The sequence below is a fragment of the Pseudophryne corroboree genome, chromosome 2 (genome assembly GCF_028390025.1).
Source record: "Pseudophryne corroboree isolate aPseCor3 chromosome 2, aPseCor3.hap2, whole genome shotgun sequence".
NCBI lineage: Eukaryota > Metazoa > Chordata > Amphibia > Anura > Myobatrachidae > Pseudophryne > Pseudophryne corroboree.
Window position 1 is genome coordinate 613,016,528 of NC_086445.1, and position 18,364 is coordinate 613,034,891.

The window sequence follows — 18,364 nt, forward strand, 5'->3', positions numbered from 1 at the left end:
ATTGGCCCCAATAGGATAATGCCATCTCCAGATGGGGTAACTCAATAGTAGCCTATTTGCTTCTAACTCACAGAAAACACTGGGAGAGTTTTTCTCCAGAACCCTCCCCGCCAATGGCCACCGCACATGCGTAATCACTAGACCGAGCATGAGCAGAATGGCCCCGGCTTTTGCAATCATCTTCCCTTTTTACACATTGCAGAGAGACTCCTTTCGTAGCCCCTGACACTGCATGTGAATTTCAGTACATTCAGGGAGCATGCAAATTTCTTATTGTTGCAAAAAGCGGCAATAGGAGATTCTAATTATTACGTCTGAAACTCGATAATTAGTAAATATGCCCCATTATCAGCTAACATTCAGCAGAAATAAAAGGCCAGGAATGTTCTGTGTTCCTGCATGTTTTGCAATTAGTAGTTTACTATTCCTCTATGTCAGTGCCTAAAATAGTTGATGACTCAGCCAAACATTGTGGTCTATGTACTAAGCCTTGGAGAATGATTAAGTGGACAAAGATAAAGCACCAGCCAATCAGCTCCTAACTGTAATGTCACAGGCTGGGTTTGAAAAATGACAGGAGTGGATTGGCTGGTACTTTATCTGTCTCCACTTTATCTCTCTCCGTAGTACATAGACCCAGCGGTGCAAGTAGAAAAAATGTCTTATAGGTACTGTGTGCCGAAGGCGCACGTGCCAAAAAGGTTGTGGCCAAATGCCACATGGGGCGTGGCCAATGAAAATGGGGGCATGATACACATATGGGGGGGAGGGCAGATACACATATGACCCCAATGGTGCCAGATACACATTGCTCCACAGTGCCAGATACACATTGCCCCAGAGTGCCAGATACACAAATGCCCCAGTGTCAGATACACATTGCCCCCCAGTGTCAGATACACATTGCCCAACAGTGCCAGATACATATTGCCCTACAGTGCCAGATATACAATTGCCCCAGTGTCAGATACACAAATGCCCCAGTGTCAGATATACATTGCCCCACAGTGCCAGATACACATTGCCCCACAGTGTCAGATACACATCGCCCCAGTGTCAGATACACATCGCCCCACAGTGCCAGATATACATTGCCCCACAGTGCCAGATACACATTGCCCCAGTGCCAGATATACATTGCCCCACAGTGCCAGATACACATTGCCCCAGTGTCAGATATACATTGCCCCACAGTGCCAGATATACATTGCCCCACAGTGCCAGATACACATTGCCCCAGTGTCAGATATACATTGCCCCACAGTGCCAGATATACATTGCCCCACAGTGCCAGATACACATTGCCCCAGTGTCAGATATACATTGCCCCTGTCACACGCCATAGGCGGCGTTCACCGCGCTTACCCCTGCGTGCCTGCTGGTCTGTGTTGCGGCCTCCGCCTTCGATGGTCCACGGGCTCCGGCACCTGACTGGCGCGGCTCCCGGTGGTTCCCCGGGGCAGGGGCGCCGCCATGACACCCGGCATCACGTGGGCGGGGAGCAGGTGACGTCATCAGACTGTTCCGCCAATCCAGCGGAGGCGGGAGATTCAAAGGCAGACGCCGGGCAGCGCCTCGGCGCCTGAGTATCGTCTTTTCCCTTGAAGTGGATGCCAGTGCTCTTGTTCCCGGCGAGTCTCTCTGCAGTCGTACCCTAGTGTCTCCGGCGCTTCCAGGTGCCAGTTGCTGCACAGTTCCAGCGTATACAGTGGCTGGTGTGTTCCTCTGCAATCCAGTCACCAGTGCTTCTTGGAGTCAGCGTGGGCTGCGGGCTAAACGCCACTCTCAAGTTCTACAAGTCTTCAGTGTCTTTAAACACCGCTCAAGTTCTACAAGTCTTCAGTGTCTTTAAACACCGCTCTCAAGTTCTACAAGTCATCTGTGTCTTTAAACACCACTCTCAAGTTCTGCAAGTCATCTGTGTCTTTAAACACCGCTCTCAAGTTCTGCAAGTCATCTGTGTCTTTAAACACCGCTCTCAAGTTCTACAAGTCATCTGTGTCTTTAAACACCATTCTCAAATTCTACAAGTCATCAGTGTCTTTAACCACCGTTCTCAAAGTTCTACAGTGTCTTTAATCACCGCTCTCAAGTCATACAAATCACCAGTGTCTTTAACCACCGCTCACAAGTTCTATAAATCATCAGTATCTTTAGTCACCGTTCTCAAGTCATACAAATCATCAGCAACCATCGCTCACAAGTGTTTAAAATCATCAGAGTCTTTAACCACCGTCCACCAGTTCTTCAAATCATCAGTATCTTTAAAACCATCACTCACAAGTTCTTCAGTCACCATTATCTTGTACCAACACTCACAAGTACTTCTTTTCCTGGAATCTTTAACATTGCTCACAAGTTCTCCTATAGGCCTGGACATTCCCTCCATACGTTCCTTCTCTGCTATGTGACATTGTGTTGCTCCCTTCCTGCAATAAAGTTCTTTAATATTTTCACCAAGCTTTACTGTCAGAGTCCTGTATGAGAAAGACCTATATCAAGCCATCCCTGTTCCGACCCAACTGTGGTTCCTCTCCCCTACCATCGGGAGAACCCCCGAGTTTACAACATCCCCAACCTAGGTCAGTGACAGTATACTCAGGCCTCATGGACCCGGGGGATCGGAGCCCAGAGGCAAGTACCATCCAGGACTTGATTTCTCGAGTACAAAGTCAGGAAGCAGCACAGGGCCAGGTGATGCATTATCTCCAGGAATTATCTGGCCGGCTGGATCAAATTCAGACTTCTCTGGCTGCAGTAGTACCGGCCCCAGCTCCAGTACCCACTCCAGTGGTTGTCTCTAGTAATATTCCATCCTCCTCTGGAACCAGGTCACGCCTTCAGCTCCCTACTCCTTCTCGCTATAATGGGAATCCAAAGAATTGCCGTGGGGTTTCTCAATCAGTGCGAGGTACATTTTGAACTTCTTTCACATAACTTCCCTACTGATCGGTCCAAGGTGGCATACATTATTTCTTTGCTTGAGGGTTCAGCGTTGGATTGGGTGTCTCTGTTATGGGAGCGATCTGATCCGTTGGTTTCTAGTTACACCAATTTCATTACGTCATTCCGGAGGATCTTTGATGATCCCGGCAGGACGACCGCTGCCTCTGCAGACTTGCTTCGTGTCCGACAAGGCTCTCGTTCAGTGGGACAGTATGTGATTCATTTTCAGACCATAGCCTCAGAACTGCGCTGGAATAATGATGCCCTTCGGGCTGCCTTTTGGAACGGGCTCTCCGATCGTCTAAAGGACGAGTTGGTCACCAGAGATTTGCCGGATTCTTTAGAACAGTTGCTCTCGCTCTGTGTAAAGGTGGATCTTCGCATGCAGGAATGAGGTGGTGAACGTAGTCGGTCAGATCGATCAAGGGTCCGATCTCTTCCGTCTAAGCAAACGGTTATTCCAAGTCCTGATGAACCTATGCAGATTAATCGATCTCGGCTGTCCCCAGAAGAACGTCAGCGTCGTCGTGAGGGTAGACTCTGCCTCTACTGTGGAGCCGCGGATCACTTTCTCAAGTTTTGCAAGTCTCGCCCGGGAAAAGGGCAGTCCTAGCTTGTTCCGGAGGAGTCGAGCTAGGGGTTTCTTCTGAACCTTCTCTGCCAGTGGACTGTTTACTCTCCGTATCTCTGTTCTCCGAGTCAATAGCCAAACCCGTTAAGGCTCTGCTGGACTCAGGGGCTGCAGGGAATTTTATTTCCCTTTCCTGTGCCCAGGATCTGGGTTTACAGCTACGGTCGGTCGAACGACCTATTACGTTGACTGCTATCAATGGTACCCAAATTTCTAACGGTCTGATTTCAAGTTGCACAGTACCAATCAAACTGCAAGTGGGAGCTCTGCATCAAGAACACCTGGAGTTCCTAGTGATTCGTGAGATGCCCCACGATCTGGTTCTTGGCCTTCCTTGGCTTAAACTTCACAACCCTCACGTCGACTGGAGTTCGACACAAATAACGTCTTGGAGTTCTTTTTGTCATTCAAATTGTCTCACCCCTGTCTATCGGCTTCGTGTATCTTCCAAGTCAGATGAAGGGCTGATTCCGGAGGCCTATCGGGAGTTTTCTGACGTGTTCTCGGAGCAAGCAGCCGATCAGCTACCACCGCATAGACCCTGGGACTGCCCCATTGAGCTCATTCCAGGGAAAATGCCACCTCGGGGTCGCACTTATCCCTTATCACTGCCCGAGACCCAAGCTATGTCGGACTATATCAAGTCTAATCTGCAGAAAGGATTCATCCGCCCCTCTACCTCCCCGGCGGGGGCGGGTTTCTTTTTTGTGAAGAAGAAGGACGGAGAGCTGAGACCATGTATTGACTATCGTGGTCTGAATGATGTCACCATTAAGAATAAGTATCCTTTGCCGCTCATTACGGAGCTTTTTGATAGAGTTCGCAGAGCCCGAGTTTTCACCAAGCTTGATTTAAGGGGAGCTTATAATTTGATACGTATCCGACAGGGGGACGAATGGAAGACGGCCTTCAATACCAGGGATGGGCATTATGAGTATCTGGTAATGCCGCTTGGCCTCAGCAACGCCCCTGCCATCTTCCAGGGATTCATTAAAGAAGTCTTTCGAGATATGCTATACCTAAGTGTAGTGGTATATTTGGATGACATTCTGATATTTTCTAAAAATCTCACAGAGCACAGAATACAGGTCAAAGAGGTACTTCTTCGATTGCGAGAGAATCATCTTTATGGCAAGCTTTCCAAATGTACTTTTGAGGTTCCTTCTATTCCATTTCTTGGTTACATAATTTCGGGCATAGAGCTTCGTATGGATCCAGAGAAACTCACTGCCATCCGGGACTGGACTCAGCCTCTTTCCTTGAAAGCGGTACAACAATTTCTGGGTTTGGCAAATTACTACCGGAAATTCATAAAGGGATTCTCTACCATCGTGGCACCTATTACTGCCCTAACCAAGAAGGGTTCTGACCCAAGTCATTGGTCCTCCGAAGCTGTAGCAGCGTTCGCTCAGTTAAAGGCAGCCTTTATGTCTGCTCCAGTACTTCAACAACCAACTTTTTCAAAACCATTCTTTTTGGAGGTTGATGCTTCCTCGGTAGGCATAGGTGCCGTGCTTTCGCAGTATGCTCCAGATGGGAAGTTACATTAAATTCTCGCAAATTCTCTCCTGCTGAACAGAATTACACCATTGGAGACAAGGAGCTAAACACCTAATTACAATCTTCACTGATCATAAGAATTTGCTGTACCTCAAGACGGCCCAGTGCTTGAATCCCCGTCAAGCTTGATGGGCGCTCTTCTTTTCTCGGTTTTCGTTTGTTATTAAGTACCGGGCTGGGACTTTTAACACCAAGGCTGATGCTTTATCCCGTTCCTTAACAGCTTCGGATGAGGAGAATTCCGTTGAGAAGGCTTTGATTCTCAGTCCAGTTTCTATGTCAGCGGCTCCCACCGCTCTGGGTCCTCCTCCTGGGAGAATGTCTGTGCCAGCTAAATTTCGACCAAGGTTGTTGCAGTGGGCTCATATTTCCAAGTTTTCCGGTCATCCTGGAGTTCAAAAGATGTGGGAGTTTCTACAAAGGTCTTACTGGTGGGACACTATGAAGAAGGATATTCAAGATTATGTCAACTCATGTCCTCAGTGTGCTCAGCACAAAATTCTTCGTTTGCCTCCTGCGGGGTTGTTGCATCCACTGTCCATTCCTCAGAGGCCTTGGACCCATATCTCTATGGAATTTGTCACCGAATTGCCCCTCTCCAAGGGTCACAATACTGTCTGGGTAATTATCGACCGTTTCTCTAAGATGGCACATTTTGTACCTTTGACCGAGTTACCATCAGCTCCCAAGTTGGCTTTGTTATTTATCCGAGAACATTTCCGCCTGCACGGCTTACCTCAGGAAATCATCTCTGACCGGGGGGTACAATTCACTGCAAGATTCTGGAGAGCTCTCTGTACGGCCTTACAAATAAAACTCAAGTTTTCATCCGCTTACCATCCACAAACCAATGGGCAAACTGAACGCGTCAATCAAGATTTAGAGACTTTTCTCCGTGTTTATCTTTCTCCCTCGCAAGATAATTGGGTGGAACTGTTGCCATGGGCCGAGTTTGCCCATAATCATCTGTACCACTCTTCGACTGGCGAATCCCCATTTTTCATTAATTATGGGTTCCATCCTCAAGTTCCTGAATTACCCATTCGTCCTCCGGAGGATGTTCCTGCTGCAGCCTCTACTCTTCGGCACTTCAGCCAAATTTGGAGTCGAGTTCATGCTAATCTCAAGAGAGTTTCTGGCCGTTATAAGTGCTTTGCGGATAGGAAGCGACGAGCAGCTCCCCAATACAAGGTTGGTGACAGGGTATGGCTTTCCACCCGCAACCTCCGGTTAAGGGTGCCAACTATGAAGTTCGCCCCAAAGTTTATTAGTCCTTACCCCGTGTTACAAGTCCTGAATCCGGTTGTCTGCAAATTGGGATTACCTTCCCACCTCCGGATACCAAACTCCTTTCATGTCTCTCTCCTTCGCGCCCTCATTTTAAACCGGTTCCATTCAAAGTCCCCAAGGCCAACCTCTGCAGAGTCCTAAGCTGGAACGGACTTTGAAATCAAAGCTATTCTTGACTCTCGTTATCTTCACAAGAATCTACAGTATTTGGTGGAGTGGAAAGGTTTTGGCCCCGAGGAGAGAAGCTGGGTCAAGGCTACTGAAGTTATGGCTCCCCGACTGGTGCGGATTTTCCATTCCAGACATCCAACAAAACCTGGAAAGTGTCCGGGGGCCACTCCTGGAGGAGGGGGTACTGTCACACGCCATAGGCGGCGTTCACCGCGCTTACCCCTGCGTGCCTGCTGGTCTGTGTTGCGGCCTCCGCCTTCGATGGTCCACGGGCTCCGGCGCCTGGCTGGCGCGGCTCCCGGTGGTTCCCCGGGGCAGGGGCGCCGCCATGACACCTGGCATCACGTGGGCGGGGAGCAGGTGACGTCATCAGACTGTTCCGCCAATCCAGCGGAGGCGGGAGATTCAAAGGCAGATGCCGGGCAGCGCCTCGGCGCCTGAGTATCGTCTTTTCCCTTGAAGTGGATGCCAGTGCTCTTGTTCCCGGCGAGTCTCTCTGCAGTCGTACCCTAGTGTCTCCGGTGCTTCCAGGTGCCAGTTGCTGCACAGTTCCAGCGTATACAGCGGCTGGTGTGTTCCTCTGCAATCCAGTCACCAGTGCTTCTTGGAGTCAGCGTGGGCTGCGGGCTAAACGCCACTCTCAAGTTCTACAAGTCTTCAGTGTCTTTAAACACCGCTCTCAAGTTCTACAAGTCTTCAGTGTCTTTAAACACCGCTCTCAAGTTCTACAAGTCATCTGTGTCTTTAAACACCGCTCTCAAGTTCTGCAAGTCATCTGTGTCTTTAAACACCGCTCTCAAGTTCTGCAAGTCATCTGTGTCTTTAAACACCGCTCTCAAGTTCTACAAGTCATCTGTGTCTTTAAACACCGTTCTCAAATTCTACAAGTCATCAGTGTCTTTAACCACCGTTCTCAAAGTTCTACAGTGTCTTTAATCACCGCTCTCAAGTCATACAAATCACCAGTGTCTTTAACCACCGCTCACAAGTTCTATAAATCATCAGTATCTTTAGTCATCGTTCTCAAGTCATACAAATCATCAGCAACCATCGCTCACAAGTGTTTCAAATCATCAGAGTCTTTAACCACCGTTCACAAGTTCTTCAAATCATCAGTATCTTTAAAACCATCACTCACAAGTTCTTCAGTCACCATTATCTTGTACCAACACTCACAAGTACTTCTTTTCCTGGAATCTTTAACATTGCTCATAAGTTCTCCTATAGGCCTGGACATTCCCTCCATACGTTCCTTCTCTGCTATGTGACATTGTGTTGCTCCCTTCCTGCAATAAAGTTCTTTAATGTTTTCACCAAGCTTTACTGTCAGAGTCCTGTATGAGGAAGACCTATATCAAGCCATCCCTGTTCCGACCCAACTGTGGTTCCTCTCCCCTACCATCGGGAGAACCCCCGAGTTCACGACATCCCCAACCTAGGTCAGTGACAGCCCCATAGTGCCAGATACACATTGCCCCAGTGTCAGATATACATTGCCCCACAGTGCCAGATACACATTGCCCCAGTGTCAGATATACATTGCCCCACAATGCCAGATATACATTGCCCCACTGCGCCAGATACACATTGCCCCAGTGTCAGATATACATTGCCCCACTGTGCCAGATATACATTGCCCCACAGTGCCAGATATATAATGTCCCACTGTGCCAGATATACATTGCCCCAGAGTGCCATATATACAATACCACACTGTGCCAGATATACAATTCCCCAGAGTGCCAGATGTACAATGCCCCACTGTGCCGGATATACAATGCCCCACTGTGCCAGATATACATTGCCCCAGAGTGCCAGATATACAGTGCCCCACTGTGCCAGATATACAATGCCCCAGAGTGCCAGATATACAATGCCCCACTGTGCCGGATATACAATGCCCCACTGTGCCAAATATACAATGCCCCACTGTGCTAGATATACATTGCCCCAGAGTGCCAGATATACAATGCCCCACTGTGCCAGATATACACAATGCCCCCCCCTGCTCACCGCTGCCTCTGTTGTTTCTTCTATGTGAGGGGACGAGAGCGCAGCACGCGCCTCTCCTGACCCTCATTGCTTGTGAAGTCCGACTCCGGTCTCCGGCGGCAGGTATCTTAAATGAGGCGCCGGTTCGTTAGCCAATCAGAGCTCGCGGACCGACAGTCAATCAGGAGCCGCGGCTGCCAGTCCACGAGCTCTGATTGGCTAGCAAACCGGTGCCTTATTGAGATTCACCCCGCCGTTGCTGCCACTGGAGACCGGACATCATAGAGAAATGAGGGGCAGGAGAGGCACTGCGCTGCGCTCTCCTCCCCTCACACAGCAGCAGGATGCAGGTATGGTGGACGTCCCGGCGGTACAGTGTACTGGCTGGGAATTTCTTACCAGTACGGTGTACCGCCCCGTACCGCTATACTTGCAGCACTGTATAGACCCCATTGACACTATCTTTGCAATATTGCCAGCATGTTTTCTTATCTTTGGCAGTGGCATTTTTCATTTCTGCGAGCCTTGTTTTTAATGTTTTTATATAGTGCTGAAATCTTAATGGGAATAATAATTTTATGCTACTATCGCACGCACGGTCCGTGTGGGTGGATACTTTGCTCATGTGGGGGGAGATGTACTAAGCCTTGGAGAGAGATTTTAAGGGCCTATTTCAGACCTGATCGCTTTTGTGCAAAATTGCAAAGCTGGCGATTATTGAACAACTGCACTTGCGTATGGATCGTCATGCGCAGGTGCAAGGCCAAACTGCAAAAAAATATTGCAAATTTGCAGAGGTGCGATCAGGACTTAATTACGCCCCAAGTACCAGCCAATCAGCTTCTGCCTGCCATGTTACAGGCTGTGTTTGAAAAATGACAGTTAGGAGCTGGTTGGTTGGCACCTTATCTCCACCCATTTTCTTTCTTTCCAAGGCTTAGTACGTCTGCCCCAGAATGAGATCTAAACACCTTACTTAAATCTATGAGAAAAATAAAAAGGAGAACTTGCCCATAGCAATCAGTTTCTAAAAATAATTTCGTAGTATTTATGTTAGAGAAATGATAGCTGTAAGCTGATTGGTTGCTATGGGCAACAAAGGTTCCTCTCCAAGTATTTATTGGACTGAAGTGTTACATCACTCATTTACAGGGTTTTAGCATGGTGAACCTTTCTGCTGTGCACTTGTTTCCATCTGACCCCTCAGCAGGGTATACACACGCACTCTGTAACTATTTGTAGTGTATATACTGTGAATGGTGTCTCACACCTTAACTACAACGTCTGAAACACTGAGAAACAAATTCATCACATGATCATCTTTTCCATAAGCTGATTATGTTAATGAGCCAAGGCCAACTCATTCTAACAGTGACTATGGCCCAGATTTATCAAGCCTTGAAGAGTGATAAATTGCACGGTGATAAAGTACCAACCAACCAGCTCCTAAATACAGGCTGTGTTTAAAAAATGACAGTTAGGAGCAGATTGGTTGGTACTGTATCACCATGTAATTTATCACTCTCCAAGGCTTGATAAATATGGGCATACTGTATATTTGATCAATTTAACTGCACCCTCTATGCCCAATCAACCCCAATCACAAATCTCACATTGGCTATTTAAAAGGAATTAGAAAGTGACTTTTCCCATTTTCATGTGCCACAGAAGGGCCTTGCGATGGGCCCTACACATTTAAAGAACCGCCGCCGAGCTGCCCGACGGCGGATACGGCCGACGGGTGACCCGGCGGCGGGGGGGGGGGGGAGGGCAGTGACGAGGGGAGTGAAGTTTCTTCACTCCCCCGTCACCCGGCTCCATTGAGGTGCAGGCAAATATGGACGAGATCGTCCATATTGGCCTGCATGCACAGCCGACGGGACACCAGCGATGAACGAGAGCGGGGCCGCGCATCGTTCATCGCTGGTGCCCCCACACTGAAAGATATGAATGGTATCTCGTTAATTAATGAACGAGATCGTTCATATCTTTCAGGAACATCGCCAAGTGTGTAGGGCCTATCAGTCTTCTTTTGTATGTAGTGTACCTGATTGGTGCAAAGCATCACACAAGCAAGTCAGCTATAAATATGTGATTTCCATTTTTTGAAACACATTGAAATATGTTGTCTAGTAACATAAAATCTAAATTTTGGACATGACCACAATAAAGGGCATTTTGTCATAATCTGCAAATAAATTGTGATTGCATACCTCCCAACTGTCCCGATTTCAGCGGGACAGTCCCGCTATTCGGACACTGTCTCACTGTCCCTCCTACGGGTCGCAGTGTCCTTGTCCTGCGGGTGGGGGGACAGGAGGGGGGACACACAGTTGGGAGAACCAGTAGTCACCACAGCTCTTCTTTGCAAAGCAGCCGGTGATCACTGACTAGATGCATGTGAACAGTACGGGGAGGAGAGGAAGGGGCTACCCAGCTGCTTGGGAAGTGCTGGGCACCCCGCCCTCCAAAATGGGGATCGTATTGTGATGCCCTGCCCCTTCCCCCGAGTCCCCACCCCCTTTCCAGTTGCGGCCGCGCCAAATTAGAGAAGTTGGGAGGTATGTGTTAAAATAACATTACACTGGCCCTGTATGCTGTAAAAGTTCAGGGGTGCAGTTGTTAAAAATTAAAAGCACACTGGTCCTGTATGCGGTAAAAATATAGGGGTGCTGCTATTAAAATAACATTACACTGGCCCTGTATGCTGTAAAAACTCAGGGGTGCAGTTGTTAAAAATTAAAAGCACACTGGTCCTTTATGCTGTAAAAATATAGGGGTGCTGCTGTTAAAATAACATTACACTGGCCCTGTATGCTGTAAAAATTCAAGGGTGCAGTTGGTAAAATAAAAGTACACGGCTGCTAAGGCTGATGCCCAATGTTATATAGGGCATGTAAAATTAATAATCAGAAAAAAAAAGAAATTATCTGACGAAAAACGTAAAATTGGCAATATACCATTCACAACACGACGTGGCAAAGAAAGGCTAAGGCCTTGGCCTATGTTTATGACTGGTGGTTCAGCTTCTCATGAGGATGGAACCCCTCCTCCCTCTTGAAAAAATTAAAAAAATTAAGCTTGTTAAAGCACAGGAAAAAACAACTGTGTGTTCAGAGATATCACAAATCCCCAAGGAGAGTCCAAGTGTATTAGCGGTTGCGATGTCTAGGCCTGACCTTCCCAAGACTGTATGGAAAGAGGAGGCTCCTACCACCATTTTCATGCCCCCTGCAAGTGCTGGGAAGAGCACCGCCAGTCCAGTTGCTGATATTGAGATTGAGGATGTCACTGTAGCCGTACACCAGGATGAGGAGGATATGGGTGTAGCTGGCGCTGAGGAGGAAGTTTACAATGAGGATTCTGATGGTGATGTGGTTTGTTTGAATAAGGCAGCACTGGAGACAGTTGTTGTCCGTGGGATGAGAAAGCCCATTGTCATACCTGGGCAAAATACCAAAAAAGCCACCACTTCTTCGGTGTGGAATTATTTGTCCAAAATCCGGACAACAGGTATCAAGGCCCTCATTCCGAGTTGTTCGCTCGCTAGCTGCTTTTAGCAGCATTGTACACGCTAGGCCGCCGCCCTCTGGGAGTGTATCTTAGCTTAGCAGAATTGCAAACGACAGGTTAGCAGTTCTGCTATTAAATATTTACCTGCAGTTTCTGAGTAGCTCCAGACCTACTCCTAGATTGCGATCACTGCAGACTGTTTGGTTCCTGGTTTGACGTTACAAACACGCCCTGCGTTCGACCAGCCACTCCCCCGTTTCCCCAACCACTCCTGCGTTTTTCCCTGGCACGCCTGCGTTTTTTAGCACACTCCCTGAAAGCGCTGAGTTGCCGCCCAGAAACACCCACTTCCTGTCAATCAAACAACGAACACTCAAGCAACGGAAAATCGTCGCTCGAGCTACAATAAAACTACAAAGTTTTATGTAAAAGTACTTAGCGCATGCGCGCTGCGTACCATGCGCATGCGCATTTTCCACCTGATCGCTGCGCTGTGAAAAACGTCAGTGAGCGAACAACTAGGAATGAGGGCCCAAGCCTTGTGTAGCCTTTGTCAATCCGTAATAAGTAGTGGTAAGGACGTTAACCACCTAGGAACATCCTCCCTTATACATCACCTGCAACAAATTCATCAGAAGTCATGGTCAAGTTCAGAAACTTTGGGTAAGAGCGTAAGCACTCCACTAACACCTAAATCCCTTCTTCCTGTTGTACCCATGCTCCTGCAAGTAACACCACCAACTCCCTCAAGGTCAATTTCCTCCTCAGTCAGGAACATAAGTAGTCCTGCAGGCCATGTCACTTGCAGGACTGTCGAGTCCTCTCCTAACCGGGATTCTTCCGGAAGATCCTTGAGAGGTACGCCTACTGCTGCTGCTGCCACTGCTGTTGTTGCTGCTGGGAGTCATCCCAGAGGGAAAGTCGGAAGACCACTTGTACTACTTCAACTAAGCAATTGACTGTTCAACAGTCCTTTGTGAGGAAGATGAAGTATGACAGCAGTCACCCTGTTGCAAAGTGGATTACTGAGGCCATAACAACTATGCTGGTGTTAGATGTGCGTCCGTTATCCACCATTAGTGCAGTGGAATTTAGGCAGTTGATGAACGTACTGTGTCCCCGGTACCAAATCCCATTTAGATTCCACTTCACTAGGAAAGTGATTCCCGGACTGTACAGGGACATTAAGAAAACTGTCCTCGGTGTCCTGAAACATGCGGTTGTACACAGTTTCCACTTAACCACGGACATGTGGACAAGTGGAGCAGGGCAAACTTGGGACTACATGACTGTGACAGCCAACTGGGTAGATGTATTTCTTCCCGCAGCAACAACAGCAGCAGCACCAGTAGCAGCATCTCACATATGCCAACTCGTTCCTAGGCAGGCTATGCTGTGTATCACCGGTTTCCGTAAGAGGCACACCGCTGACAACCTCTTACGGTAACTGAGGGACATTATCGCAGAATGGCTTACCCCACTTAGACTCTCCTGGGGATTTGTGATATCAGACAATACCACCAATATTGTGCGTGCATTAAATCAGGGCAAATTTCAACAGGTACCATGTTTTGAACATACAATTTGGTGGTGCAGAATTTTTTGAAAAATGACAGGGGCATGCAAGAGATGCCGTCGGTGGAAGGGCGAGCCACTGTTGACATTCAGCCACTGCATGCCGAAGACTGGAGGGCCAGCAAATACTACTAAACCTACTCTGCCATCACCTGAAGTAAGAGGTGGTAACACTCTATATGCTTCAGAGGATGGAGAAGCAGCAAAATGCCATTCAAGTCTATACATCCACCTACAATATAGGCAAAGGAGGGGGAATGCACATGACTCAAGCGCATTGGAGAATAATTTCCATGTTGTTCAAGGTTCTCCAACCCTTCGAACTTGCCACATGTGAAGTCAGTTCAGACACTGCCAGCTTGAGTCAGGTCATTCCCCTCATCAGGCTATTGCAGAAGCAGCTAGAGAAATTGTAGGAGAAGCTAAGATGGAGCGATTCAGCTAAGCATGTGGGACTTGTGGATGGAGCCCTTCATTCGCTTTGCCAGGATTCAAGGGTGGTCAGTCTGTTGAAATCAGAGCACTACATTTTGGCCACTGTGCTTGATCCTAGGTTTAAAGCCTACGTTGTATCTCTCTTTCTGGCTGACACAAGTCTGCAGAGGTTCAAAGACCTGCTGGTGAGAAAATTGTCAACTTAAGCGGAACGTGACCCATCAACAGCTCCTCCTTCATGTTCTCCCGCAACTGGGGCTGCGAAGAAAAGGAAAACATTTTTGAGCCCACCCACTGGTGGTGATGCAGATCAGTCAGGAGCATGTGTTGACATCAGGTCCGGACTGAAGGAGCTGCCAACAATTACTGACATGTCTACTGTCACCGCATATGATGCTGTCGCCATTGAAATAATGGTGGAGGATTATATGGGTGACAGCATCCAAGTAGGCATGTCAAACAGTCTGCATGTATACTGGCAGGAAAAAGCAGCAGTTTGGAGGCCCTTGCACAAACTGGCTTTATTTTACCTAAGTTGTTTAGGATATTATTTAGCTCCCAGCTCTAATGCAAGTAGATAAAGACCACCTTTCTGTCAAAGTGACAGGTACCATGCCCCCTTTCTCATGGGGCATGCCCCCTTTAATATTAAATTATAGTGTTTGATATCACTTTTATATAAAATTTAATATAAAATGTATAGAGTTGGATATTAAACTGTATTAAATGATAATGGCTTTGAAAAGAGTGTCACGTAACACCAGTCGCAGAATACACCATAAAGCTGTATCACAAAACAGATTGTGATGAAAAAATTCAGTATTTTGACTTTACTAGCCTGTACCCTTTTGATAACAAAACCAAAACTTTACACAGTGTTATAGTTCTCACATTCCAGCAGCTAAAACTTCATGCATGGCACATATGGTACTATTTAAAAATCATACTATGTCACACATGGTACTGGTTTTTAAAAGCATACTGATTTTAATGACCGTGTCCATTTTCTTAGATGCACGGAAGCGTCACACCTGGTATTGATTTAAAAAGCATATTGATTTTAATGACCATGCATGATTAATGATGACAGCGTAAATTTCAAAAGCCAAGCATGTAACAAAAGCATCTGGTTATTATTAATGTACACAATGTGTTAATCTCTGCAAAAGAAAATTAGAACCACCTACAGGTCTATGTATTGACTCAAAATGACATCTTAATTTTAAACAGGGCTGTAACAAGCCAGTATGTGATTTTATATATATATATATATATATTTAAATGCATTTCCAAAATGCGCCGGCGCTGTATTATTTCATGTAAATCGTTTGAAGACAGATGTTATAGGCTGTCTCATATTATACAAACGTTATATTTTAAAGCAAACACATTTAATGTGTGCGTAGTTTAAAAGAACACTGGTATTAATCGTATCTCATTTTCATTATTGGTTCAGCGACAGACAATGCAGAACATCACCAACAAAGATAACGACATGTGCACATCCGGATCCGAAGATGATGTTTTACCAAGTTATCAAATGAACCATGGTAAGCTAAGTCTATAAATACCATTGACACGTTTTTATTTATTTTTAAAAGTTTAAATAGTACGAACTTATAGCCAAGGCCTACAATTTGTTAATTTTTACTTATTTTTAAAAGTTTAAATAGTATGAGCAGGCTGGATACAAAGTTGATAAGTAATTAATTAAAAATTTTATTTCTCACAATTAAACGACAGATGCCGCAAACACAGAGAATTTCGATGATGTTGGAGGAAGTCAGTTTGGTTCAGATTACAACATCATTCCAGATTTCACTAACATTTTGGAATTGGCGCCTGCCTATGAGTAACATGTAATAGCTTATTATAATAATAATAATAATAATAATAATTAAAAAGATTTATATTTTAAAAGAAATTAAAAATAAATGATGTTAAACGCCTGTAATAATTTTTTTTACCCACCGGCTAAAGAATTAAAAATAAACCTTGTACCATTGTGCTGATTTGTTGTCACCTGTACACACTTTATATTCTCATTAATACAACTCTTTTTCATGTTATTCTAATTTTACACCGTATGTAATATTTATTTTTCATTTTTTCACCGGCTAAAGATTCCACAATAATGGATTATGCGACGGCTGACAGTATTCTGCGGGACATATTGAACAAACCTGAATTTTGTCACAACACTGCTTTACAGACCGGCAATGCGGTTGATGAGCGACCGTTTTTTCTCCACTCGACAGGGAGCCGGGCTCAAACATTCGAATATAAAGCAGGTGTGTAATCAAACACTGTTATATGGTATATTGTTATGCAGTGATTTAAATGCTGATTTACGTGCATCTGTGTTTATATTTATTTTATAATATATGTATTACAGATGATGCTGTAGCAAGACGTTATGATCCAACGATACCAGTAGTCCATGATACAGTTGCGCAAATACACAGGCCTAGTACAAGCAGGAAAACACACAACCGCCGCTGAAACGGAGAACCATCAATTCGCAACAGCAGGTGTGTAATCAAACACTGTTATATGGTATATTGTTATGCAGTGATTTAAATGCTGATTTACGTGCATATGTGTTCATATTTATTTTATAATATATGTATTACAGATGATGATGTAGCAAGACGATATGATCCAACGATACCAGTAGGCCATGATACAGTTGCGCAAATACACAGGCCTAGTACAAGCAGGAAAACAACAAAACGCACAACCGCCGCTGAAACGGTGAACCATCAATTCGCAACGCCGTCGATCGTACATAACCGCCTAAAGGAGAATGCTAGGCCATCGGTTATGGGGATGCATCACAGATGTATCAACCCGAACAAACGCAGGCCGGCTTGACCAAGAACGAATGAGAGAAGTCATAATTCAGCATTTACGATCTTAAAAGAAAATTGTCGTATTCCGAAAATGATACGCCGCAACGGAGAAGGATCGCGTTACAAACTGTATAAAGCGTAAGTAACGATGGTGCTGTAACATCAAAACACACATCATTTGACACTGCAGACCGGGATGTCGCTGGTAATACAAAGACTGTAAAGTTTAAGAGGGCATCGCGCCTCTCAAGAGGTAATGTTAAGCAATTGTCGCAATCCGCTGTAATCACAATTCCTGATACACAGGATTGCTCTGAAACAGAAACAAGACACATAGCCGGCAGTGGTGTGTTATCAAATATTGACTCAAGAAGTAATGTTAAGCAATTGTCGCAATCCGATGTAATCACAATTCCTGATACACAGGATTGCTCTGAAACAGCAACAAGACACATAGCTGGTAATCATGTGTTATCAAATATTGATGACATGAATGCGCAAGAATTTATTACACCCTGTGTAGAGTCAACGACACAAGAGCAGCAGAATAGTTCTGATGAAGTGTTATCAGCTGTTGCAGGAATTCCTGGTAATACTACAACGGTTGATTGGGTAACATCAATGCCCAATATTTTTACACCGGCGCATGGGATAGCGCCCGACATAGTTGATGGAAGTCAAAATACAGAAGAAGTAGGCCAAGACGCTGAAATACAATTTTACGCGTTGTTGGGTAAGATACGGGAAGATGTTGAGAACATGGGCGTAAAAGCCGGGTATTTGTTAAAACACATTAAAGGTGTGAGCCACGGTGGTAAATGTAAACAAGACATTGTTAAAGAAGTTGTTGAGACGTATATGAATGTCATGTCAAAATACATCGATCGTTCATTTAAGACAACTGAATTTATTAAAGCCAACATACATCATTTTGCAGAAAAAATTGAAACTGAACCATGACTAAGCATGTTAGGCAATGGTTTGAAACGTGTTTTAAATATAAATGCCTGTAAAAAAAAGCCACGAATTAAACCTTGTGTAACATACAAAGGCTCACAGCTATTCCGACGTGCAAAGGTGAAACAGGTTGTAACAACATTAACCAGATTGAGAAAGCGCAAACGGCACAGGGAACGGGTGGTAGGCGGTTGACAGAGGGCGGGGTTTGTAGAATTTGAACATTCACCACCCAGGGAACGTATGGTAGGCGGGGAGCAGAGCGCGAGGCATGTAGATTTAGAACAATCGCCAACCCAAGCATTACCGATTGACGAATCACAGCCTACAATATTGAGCGCATTGCAAGCCCCATATATAATGAGGCACGCGGGGTTGAGTCACCCGGTAATGACGAAGGTCGGCACCATGTATACTTAGAAGCGATTAACAGTTATGAACG

At 45.8% G+C, this 18,364-nt stretch overlaps 2 protein-coding genes across 4 annotated transcripts in view; one reads left to right on the top strand and one right to left on the bottom strand.

The window, feature by feature from the left end:
* Positions 1-18,364, top strand: part of PLCXD2 (phosphatidylinositol specific phospholipase C X domain containing 2) — a 187,244-nt gene that overhangs the window by 154,210 nt on the left and 14,670 nt on the right. The gene's annotated exons all lie outside the window — the stretch shown is intronic.
* Positions 1-18,364, bottom strand: part of NECTIN3 (nectin cell adhesion molecule 3) — a 408,487-nt gene that overhangs the window by 149,088 nt on the left and 241,035 nt on the right. The window lies entirely within an intron of this gene.